The following is an 11,197-nucleotide window of genomic DNA, read 5'->3' on the forward strand; positions in this document are numbered from 1 at the left end:
GCTTCCCAGAGTGTACCAGAAGAAGGCAGAAGCACCTCTGCTCCCCGCATCGTAACTCCAAGTTCTCACTCGGCCCCTTAAAATGGAGATGCTCCCAGCTTTTTCTTGGCAGCCAGGGCTCTCTTCGCCCCTCTGGATTAACAGTCATTCCCCTGCTCTAAAGTACTGATCAAAAACAAAAACCAGACAAGTCTTCTGTAAAACGGAGGCCTTGTCCAGGGGTTGGCCACACTCAAATCCCTCCTGGGGATAACAAAACTGACAAAGCCTGGTGACAAATGGCCTCAGAGTGGGGAGGCCATCCAGGGGATTGAGGGAACCACAGAGCGTCCACCCGACGGCGGAGGGGCAGCTGCTACTCAGGCCCCATCAGGGCACTGTGGCTGGTGAGGCGGATCTGATTTTAAGAGAAGTCCAAGGTCTAGAATTTTATACAGTACTTCCCCACCCTGGCCCCTGCTTTTGTTTTTTTTTTTTCATGTTGACAATTAGATTAAAAACAAAACAAAACAAAAACTGTTGGAGTTTTGAGATAAAATTTCTCTGGGCCTTATTTGCCTGAGTCTTCCACATGCACCTAATCGGCCAGCCCCTCCCCAAACAAAAGAGAAACCTCAGGGAGTTATATGATGACCCCAGAACCCCGTCCTTTGGGAGACTCCCCTGTCCAGAGGGCCCTTGGAAGTGGGAGCAGTCACAGGAAGTGATCCCTGAGGTCTCTTCTCTCCTCCCTCCACAAGGCTTCCTGGACGGGGGGCAGCTCCGGCCCTGCAGCTGGCAGACAGCCTGGTATTCTCGGTCACCCCTGATCTCCACTTCCTTTTCATGGGGTTAGAATTAATCTGAAACAGTGACCGCTAAACACAGAGGAAAGATGCTCCCAGGCACAGAGGTGGGTCCGACAGTTGATGCGGGAGCATGTTGGACGTGCGGATTTGTGCATGTGTGTGTCTCCACCGCTGGCCAGAGCACGATGTTCTAAAGGGGAGCTGCGGGAACCCCAGACTTGCCCACAACACAGCAACCACAGGGAGGTAATGCCAGGTTAATGCCAGGTGTTCTGATGGGTCAGTGGCCATGCTGACCCCGCCCTGCCAGCCCTGCCCATGAGCCTGTGTGTGTTGGGTGCTGGAGGGGGGAGCCTGTGTCCTCCTCACATGCTCAGCTGACCCTGCATGACCCTGACCTTGGACATGTTCTGTGCTTGTCCTTGTGTGTTGTGTGTACCAGCCAGGCCCTCTATGCCACAGGCATCTTGCTGTCTACAGGGCTCTTCCTCAGAAGGCCAGCTGGCCCTGCGTGGGAGCTCATGACGGTCCTGCTTACAGGGCGAATTTTGTGCTGAGTCGGCGAGCTGGGCTGAGGCAGCAGCACAGCAGAGGCCAGGCCAGGTGTTCTGGGTGGCCCAGGAAGATGAACCAGCAGCATCTCCTTTCCACACCTGTCCTGAGGTCAGAACGAACTTGGGTCCAACAGGGTCCCTGAGCCAGAGACTTTCTGTGACTGCAAAGGCTGAGGAAGCTGAGTTGGAAGGGTCAGAATCCAGCGGGCCCCCCCCAACCCACTCCCCGCTGGAAGTCCAGCCTGAAAAAATAATGATTAGCTACTACGTATAGATCAACTTTCTCTCCCTGTTAATGTCAGTTCAAAAAACCTTGTTAATTTGGGCCTCACTGTGTCCACTAGGATGCTGGCCAGAGGACAAGCCCTGCTGAGCTAAGGGGCCTGGCAGTGAAATCGAGGGGAGGGGGCCAGTGTCGGGGATTTTGAACCTACTTGAGGGGTTCTTTTCAAGTTGGTTTCAAGCAGGTCTCTACGATGCGAAGCCAGGCGTGTTCTAAGAGGAGATAGAGGTCCCAGGAGGGTCAATATGAGACTCCCAGAAATTTTTCTGTAAAGCTTCACATCTCTGCCCCCAGGAGGGTGTGCAAGGATTTGAGAGCCGGTGGAGAGGGAAAAGTAGAAGGAACATAGGGTGCAGATGCACAGAGGCATGAGGGACTTCTTGAACGACCTGAGAAGGGCCTACTGGGGCAGGAGAAGGAGGCCTCATTCACCTCTGACAGAGAGCCCCAATCATCTGGGCCTCAAGGAGGGTCGGGGAGGGTCCTGGGGACCCGGCAGAGCCTGTGGGGCTGGAGGAAGCAACCTCCCCTCAGTCCGCCCTTTCTGCCTTTAGCCCCCATGGTCCCTTTTCTGGGGAAAAGAGGAACTACTTGGGGGCCCGGGGCTTTCAGCGAAGCCCGAGGGGCCAGCGATGCTCCGGCTCTGCAGCTCCCTGCCTGGCAAACATTGGGACCCCAGAGAAATACTGGCGGCCTTGGCTAGCCGAATTACTCTTTCGGTTTGAACCAGCTCCCCCTTTTGACTCAGATCCGGCTGAGCAAAGAAAGCGCTTTCTGGAACCCCCGCCCGTCTCCCCTGGCTCAATGCGCCAGGGGGAGGGTGGCCGGGCCGCGCCGCGGGTCCGCTCGGGCAGCGTTCCCCGCCCCGGAACCCCGGCTCGGCTCCCCGGGGCGGCGCCCCCCGCGGACCCCGCAGTCCCCGCGCCCGGGTGGAGCGGCGCCGAAGGCGGGCGCGGCGGGGGCGCTCGCTTCCCGGAGCAGGCGAGGCAGCTCTCCCGCGTCGGTGAGGACCCGCGCGCGGGCCTGGTTGGAAAGAGAAAGCTGCCCGTCACTTCCCCAAAGCACGTGCTTAAGGCACCAAAATAGAAAAAGAAAAATGCTTGGAAAGAATTCGATATTTCCAAGCGAGCATCGAAATCACCGTTCCGGGAAAAGCGTCTTGTGGGACTTCCTTACACTAACTGAACCATTCGGAGTTGTTTTTATTCCGAATTCCGCGGGCGGGTGGGCATCGTGATCCTTTTAGGGTTTAGCTCTCAGGCCTCCGTGCCTCACCAGCGCACCCTAACATTTCGGAGCCCCCATTTCAGATGCTGGGGTCACAGGGCTGCCCAGCTGTTATTCTGCAGTTTCTAGCACAGCAGCCCACTAGGAGTTCTGCTTCACGCTCCTGCCTCTGACTCACAAGGGGAGGAGGGGATTTCTGAGTTGTTTCAAAACTTAACCAGAATAGTAGGGGTTTCAGGCAGCCCTTGTTTATTAAAAAAAAAAAAAAAAAAAAAGCCCCAAGCCAACAAAATATGACACACTGACACATAGAAACAGAAGGAGGGTAGGTGGGGGAGGAACGCCCTGTCTGCTACCTTGGAGCGGGACCTGGATCCCAGGTTTCCTGTGCCCCTCCCCCAGCCCCGGCTCACCCCATGCCTTCTGCTTTGTCCCAGGCTGTGGATAAGAGCTAATATTTATGGAGATCTTCCTCCCACCAGGCACAGTTCTAAGCTCTTTATAAGAAATAATTCATCCAGTGCACCTAACTGCACTAGCAGGTGTGCGGGCTTTTATTATGCCATGCCCATTTTATAGATGAGAAAACTGAGCATGAAGAACTTAACAGATTTCGGGCACTCAGTCTTCATATGGAGAATGGCCATCACTTTCCCCACTCCACGGAGGAGTCAGAGCCCTCTCAGACACAAGGAGGCCTCACTCACCAGAGTGCAGCTAGTGGGTGTCTGGAACCTCCCTCTTGCAGATTTCTGTGGGTCAGGGTCTGGGAGGCTCTGAGTCCCCTAGAGGATTGAGCAGGAGCTGCCCAGAGTGGAGTCCAAGGCCCCAGATCCTACTCGCCGCCCCACTGAGGGTCCAGCAGCAGCGGGGATACCCAGTGTAGGGGCTCTGATCCCAGCTGCCAGCCTGGGGTCGGAGGGATGGCATGACCACCAGACCTGTAGAGCTACCTGGCCCGGGGGCTCCAGAAAGACGGGAACATGTGCTACCTCAAGGCCAAAGTATCACAGACTATCCTGCCCTTGAAAATTAGGAAGTGCTGCCCTGGGGAAGGGCTGGATGGTACATGGTGATGTGAGGAAGCCAGTGTGAGGAGATGGGAATGGATATCCTGCCCCTTCCTCTTCCCTTCTTCTCCTGCGTGTCCTCATCCCGCTTCTATGGACCTCCACTGAGCACCTACTATCTGCCCGCCCTCTGTGGCCTCTCACTTCCCTCTTCCTTCCCAATTCCTTTGTCCACCGGCTTTAGGATCTCCTGAACCTACTGCGGGAGCTCAGACAAGTCCCTTCCATCCCCGAACATGGGTCTCCTCTCCGGAAGAGCAGAGGCCTGGGGCTGTGGCCCTGCCAACAGCATGGCGCTGGCTGATAGGAAGGACCACTCCTCACTGGGGACAGGCGCTCAGTAGATGCTGGCCAGTCACATAATGGCATGGGACAGGCCACGGGAGCCTCACTGTGGCAAATGTCAAGCAGAGGTGTATGCTGGAAGCGCTGGGACACAGAGGGGGTGTGGATGTGTCCTTTGGGGGGAGCCTTGAAGGATGAGCAGAGGTTCGTTCTCTAGGTGGATAAGGTGGGAACTCCCAAGCCAGCGAAGGGCACTTGGGCAGAGGGAACAGCGCGTGCAAACACTTGGTGTCGGGAACAGAGCTTGGGACATGAGGAGGACAGTCCTCCCAGTGTGACCGTATTGTCAGATCTGGCAGGGAGGGGTGGACGCCAAGCTACCACCATGCCCAGAAGCTGTCCTTACCCCAGGTCGATGCCCAGGGAAACCACCTACATGCAGCCCTCTCCCTTCAGATGTGGCCTGGTAGAACCTGCTGAGGCCAAGGCAGGGAGAGAAGGCAGTTGCAACAGAGGAAACTCTCACAGGCCAGCCCCATGCTGGAGACACCGAGGCACAGGTGGGCAGCTGAGGAGAGGCGGGGGGGCTGGACAACCATCTGATCCCTTTCAGCATTCCCAAGGTAGGCCAAGGTGGTGCCCCAGATGTGGAAAAGGAAGCCTCAGGGGCTGTGGGCTCTCAGGTGAGTTACAGGTGAGTGTGTATATGTGTATGTGTGCGTCTATGTGTGAGCTACAGGCTCCTCGAAATGCAGGATGCACGTCAGATACACAGGTGCACATGGGTTTGAACCCATGCTCCTGGGTATGCAAGAGCAGAAAGGATGTACACTAGGTGTGGGGAGAATTGGAGCGCTTGGTTGGCAGAGTGGGAAGGAAGGAGGGCCTGGGGTATAGACAGGACCATTTAGACCTGAGTTCCCCTTGGGTTCTCCCTGCCAACAAACATTGTGGGATGTCGGGAAGGGACGGCAGTACCCCACGCTCCTCACCCCGTGGCAGTTTCATCACCGAGAAGATGAAAGCAGAGACCTGACCTTCAGGTGTGGGATTGGGTGTGGGGAGAGGGGCAGGGAGAGCATGAAATTTCTAAGCGATCTTGAATTCTTAGAGCCAATGTTCCCCAGACAACCCCAAGCCTAGAAGCTTTTTATTGACTACGTTGGGACTTCGTTGCAGTGTGTGGGCTTCTCATTGCAGTGGTTTGTCTTGTTGTAGAGCATGGGCTCTAGGCGCACGGGCTTCAGTAGTTGTGGCACGTGGGCTGTGGAGCGCAGGCTCAGTAGTTGTGCCGCATGGGCTTAGTTGCTCCACAGCATGTGGAATCATCCCGGACCAGGGATCAAACCCGTGTCCCTGCATTGGCAGGCAGATCTTAACCACTGCGCCACCAGGGAAGTCTAGAAGCTTTCACTGTGATATCAGCAAAGTCCCATGAGTTCGTTTGGGAAGCAGGAATTAGAGCAGCAATGCCCCCCCAACCCAAGCCTAGGCTTCCAACACTGAAGGGGTTAATGGGGCCCACTCAAGTTGGAGAGAAATCATTTACCTTGAGCACAATTTCTCCCAGCACTCTGGCATCCTGGCCAAACCCTAAGACCCCAACTGGGGACCTCAGGACCTTGAAGCTGCTACCTGCAAACATAGAAAACCTGATCAGATGGGGAGTCTCAGGGCCCAGCCCAGGTCACTAAGGCCAGGGCTTGGGGTGCACACAGGGCAGCGCTGTGCAGGGGAGCCAGCAGTGTGACCAGGGCTCAGTCCCCTGGTGTAGGGAAGATGCCTGCTGTGCTAAGAGATCATTGGGTTTGGGGGGGCGGGACTTAAGTATTTACTTCTTTCTTCCACAGGCTCAGAAATACGTAGAATCTGCTTGGTCGGAGGCTATTTTCACAGAACACCACCGACACAACAGAAGGTGTTTGTTGAAGGCCGTTGTTTCTAACCCTCACAGTAATCTTGCAAGGTAGGTATTGCTAAACCCATTTTACATGTGGGAAAATTGAGGACTAGAGATGATGAGTCACTCATCCAAGGTCACCTGAAAGTGAGGGCACCAGGACTGGGGAGCAGTCAGCTTGACCCCAGAGCCTCGGAGGCTCCTGTTCCAGTGGACTGGCTGAGCGGGAGTGCAGCCTCCTGGGAAGTCGTGAACCTCTCCATGCCTCCCTCTGTCCTTCGGTGAAAAGGGAATATCAAAAGTGCCCAATTGGGCTTCCCTGGTGGCACAGTGGTTGAGAGTCCGCCTGCCGATGCAGGGGACACGGGTTCGTGCCCCGGTCCGGGAAGATCCCACATGTCGCGGAGCAGCTGGGCCCGTGAGCCATGGCCGCTGAGCCTGCGCGTCCGGAGCCTGTGCTCCGCAACGGGAGAGGCCACACAATGAGAGGCCCGCGTATCGCAACAAAACAAAACAAAACAAAAAACAAACTGCACAATTCGTTGCAAGAGTGAACGTGCGTAAGGAGCTTAAAGCTGGGTCTGGCCTGCCTCAAGCGTTCAGCTGTAAGCTTGAGTTACTCTCTACTGCTTTGGGGACTGGTGTGAGAAGCCAGTGGGAAGACTCTGAGGCCCAGTAGCCTTATCTGCCAAGGGTCCAGGTTAGGGTCACCGAGGAGGAGATGATACCTGTGTCTGGCTCATGGCTAGGCCCCAGTTCATGTTGTTGGCCCTGGAGCGGGGCTTAGGGGGCAAGCTCTAGAGGCAGCTTTTTTTTTTTTGGCCACACTGCAGCAGCATACTGGATTTTAGTTCCCCGACCAGGGATGGAACTTGCGCCCCCTGCAGTGGAAGAGTGGAGTCTTTTTTTTTTAAATTTTAAATATTTATTTATTTATTTGGCTGCACCGGGTTTTAGTCGCGGCATGCGGGATCTTTAGCTGTGGCATGCAGGATCTTAGTTCCCTGACCAGGGATGGAACCCATGCCCCGCTGCAGTGGAAGCACAGAGTCTTAACCGCTGGACTGCAAAGGCAGCTTCTTGATCAGCTCGCCCTACCCAAATTCATCACAATCCTGACCTCGGGATGCCAAAAACCTTGATGACTCCTGCAGTCTAGGGCAAAATTGGCACCTCCGTGAGGTTCGGTTCACCCCCTCCAAGTGTCGCCAGCACTTTGCTCCTGCAGCTATCGAGATATGAACTCTGGAATCCGGGAGAAAGGGGGGGACACTGAAGACAAGGGAACCCCAGCCCCGTCTGGCCTAGGCCCCTGGCCCTCATTCACCTGGCAGGACCGCCCCCACGAGGGCACAGATTCTCCTGAGAGGAGGCAGCCCCAAACCTTCCTCGAAGCCCTTAACAATGAGGTAAAGTGAGGCCTAGCGGGCCGCTCCCCCGCCACCCCCTAGCTAGCTGCCAGGCCGAGCCCAGGGCCCAGCTGTCAAGGCGCTGGCGTCCAGCCTCTGCCCCGGGCAGGACCGAGCGGCCGAGGCGCGCCAGCCGCGCCCCCTCCTGGCTGCGCTCCCGCCCGGGGCCCCTGGAGTCTGCCTCTCCCCCTCTGATGTAAGCTGATATTTTAATTCTCTTACAAGCAATGGTGTTTAGAGAAATGACTTAACCGGATTACTCATCGTCTATAATGACTTGGCCTGGCTTCGAGGCTATTCCTAGACGTGACGCTTGAGGCTTTGATTCTTTCTTTTCTTTTGCTACTTTTTTTTTTTAATACCAAGAAATGACAGCCTTGTGCTCGCACGGCCCCGCCCCTACACTCCCCTCGCACGGCATCCTGGGAGACGTAGTTCTCTCCGGCCCGGGCGCGGGCCCCTACCCCCGCCCCCGCCTCCGCCCCCGCCTCGTAGTCCTGGGAACCTGCGGGTGGTAAGAAACCCTGTGGCAGGAACCCCGGTTGTGCCGTCTTTGGGCAAGTTACTTAAGCGCTTCATGCCTCGGTTTACTTATCTGTCACATGGGAGACAGTCATACGACAGGGATGAAAGGTTAGCGGAGATCTTATTTTAAGTAAAAGCTCTATACGGACCCCACTTTTTTTAAAAAAACAAAAAAACAACCTTATCCAGTGCATTTGTACTGACCTCCAGTCTAGACTTACTATTTTGTGTCACAAAGAACCAGGCTTTGGATACCCAGGTCTCCAAGGCTTAAGAGGGAGCTGGTCTACAGCTGGCCTTTCCTTACTCCTTACTCTGCGCAGATGAGTCTACGATCTCATCCAACACTTACTCTCTGCTCGTCGGTGTCCTCAACTGTAATATGGGCATAAATATAGTGCTCACTTCATAGGGCTGGGGTGACACTAAATGAAATAATCCGTGTAAGATGCTTGGTGCAGTGTCTGATAGGCACTGGTCAAAGGTACCGTCATCCCTCCCAGCACCAGGCCGTGGCTCAGGAACTGTTTGAAGAAGGAATGGCTGATCCTTGGCACCTGTGAGGTTGGCAAGAGCTATAGCTTTTGCTCCACGAGATCGGAGCGTTGTTCTGGTCGTGGCTATGTCCCCAGTGCCTAGCCCTAGCCCAGTGCTGGCACATAGCTGCGCCACAAATGTCAGATAAATGAATAAATGAAGAATTACCGGGACTTTCCCTGGTGGTCCAGTGGTTAGGGGCGCAGGTTCAATCCCCGGTCCAGGAACTAAGATCCCACATAACTTGACGCGCTGCCAATAAAAAAAAAAAAAAAAAAAAAAAAAAAGCATTACCCCTGCTTTGCTGATGAGGAACCAGAGGCTCTGAGAGGTCAAGTGACTTGCAGAAGGTCACACAGCAGCTGGGCTGTCTGAGTGGAGATGAAAACCCACATTTTCTCTCCTTGTCACCCCCCCTTCTCCCCCTCCCCCCAACACACATGGGAATTCGACTTTCACCCTTCATGCTCTAGAAGCATTAAGAATCTCGGGTTTCTACCCAGCTGGGACCCAGGCCCAGCCCAACAAAGGATGTTGTTCCAGATTGTGCTGGATGGCAGCGCTGGGTGGGGAGGGGGTTGGGGGGGAAGGGGCAGCAGCCAGGTGCGGATGTGCTCCCAGAGTGGACAAAGCTGGGGAAGCTAGTGTTCACGTGCCCCCGGGGGGCAAAGTGGCCAAAGCTCTCAGATCCCCCTCCCAGCGCCACCTCCCCACTCCCTCACCCCCGGCAGTTCCCCAAAGGCCGAAAGCTATTCTCGGCTTTTTCTAAAAGAGGCATTTGAAGCCATGAGCCAATTTTTTCCATTCCTGAGCTTGGGTATCGTCTATTTCGGGCGTTTGTTGTTTTCCATGAGTTGCGAATGCCACTATGAAGCCGGCCTTTCCTGGACAGCGAGCACGAGGGAGCGAGGCAGGAGCCAGGCGGGGCCGGCGGTTAAAAATACTTCCCGCTTCATTTCTCCTTTGAAAACAAAGCCCTGGGGGCCTTTTGCAACTGCCGAGCCTGGGAACGGAGCTTCACAGAGCAGAAAACTGGCTGTGTGTTATTTCCTGAGTGTGCTGGATGGGTTTGTGGGTCCCAGAAGCAACAACACGGACTTGCTGTGTGACCTTGGACAACTCGCTTAACATCTCTGGGCCTGCTGGCCTCCTCTCCAAAAAGAGGCCAGGTGGAACGATCTTGAATGGTCCCTGCAGCTCTGAGAGTTCTGGGATGAGGACCACCCCCCAGGACCAGGTTTTCTTCCTAGAACTGGGCCAGCAAGGGGTTCTGGGATTTGGAGGCAGGAGGTAGGAGAAAGCAGCTTTTGCTCAATCTCCTGGACTACTTTGTGAGCTCTGGAGCCTTGTAAATGTTCTAAGGGGGTCCAGAATGTCCTCAGAGGATTCCCATAATTGCAAAAAGACCAAGCACCACAAAGAGGGGATTTAAATAAAGACCGCGGTAGATGCATACCAAGTCCCGCAGCCTAACAGCCAGGAGAAACAGATCTGTCTTCTGACAAAGAGGGATCTCCAAGATGCATTGTTGGGCAAAAAAGCAAGTTGCAGAATGGAACAATTAGAATTGTACCACTTTAAAAAAAAACACCCATAAAACAAAGTTACATATTTTTCTACACCATGTATTTATGAAAATACATAGGGAAAGTTCTGGAAGCTTTTACCCAATCTGATAATAGAGTCCTTATCTCTGGGTCAGGGAGGGAACTGAGTTTGGAGTGGTGTCAGAGAGGACCAACTTATTATTTGTAATGTCTTTATGGGAGGAATGCATTCATTAGTGGTGCTTTTTTAAAAAATTTATTTGAGACATAGACACCAAGACATTGAGGGCCTAGGCTACTTCTCTTAGCCCATCGTGGGCTGGGAGCTGATGGTTGGGAGATGCAGGAGGAGGGTGTCTGTGGGCTCGAGGTGGAGGTGCGTGAGATAGTGGCTTGAGCAATGGATGTATTTATGCTTTTGGGGAAGCAAATGGAGATGTCATTCCTCTGCAAGATTTATTGGCTGTTGTAAATTACTTTCTATTGCAAACAGCTGCCGCAGGTGGCAATTAAATTTAGATCATATTGTTCCCAGGTTGGCACAGGCAGGTGTGGACTTGCTGAGGCTTTGCACAGCAGCCACTGCCTGTAAGAGTGTGCTGGGCTGCCCCGATGGCAGAATAACTCTATCCCGTGTGGGATGAGCTGCTGCTTTATCAGGCAGTGAGTCTATCCAATCTGGGAGGGTGGGGTTGGCCTAGATTGGGATGGTGAGGGCAGCGTCCTGGTCTCCATCCTAAACCTTGGGCAAACAATCCTTATAGAATGGACAAGAGAATTCCCTGGTGGTCCAGTGGTTGGGACTCCGAGCTTTCACTGCCAAGGGCACAAGTTCGATCCCTGGATGGGGAATTAAGGTCCCGCAAGCTGTGCAGCACGCCCCCCCCCCCAAAAAAAAGAATGGACAAAGCTACGTGATGGCATTCCACACAGCATCTACCACCACGGCCTCAGCTCTCCTGGAGAGAGCTTGTAAACTGGGAAGTGGGGTGCACTATTATAATCACCATTATAACAATTGTTCTAGGCAGTTACTATTGTTGATGATGTGTCTGTTACCAAATCTACAAGC

The sequence above is a fragment of the Leucopleurus acutus genome (genome assembly GCF_964270905.1).
Source record: "Leucopleurus acutus genome assembly, chromosome: 12".
Classification (NCBI taxonomy): Eukaryota; Metazoa; Chordata; class Mammalia; order Artiodactyla; family Delphinidae; genus Leucopleurus; species Leucopleurus acutus.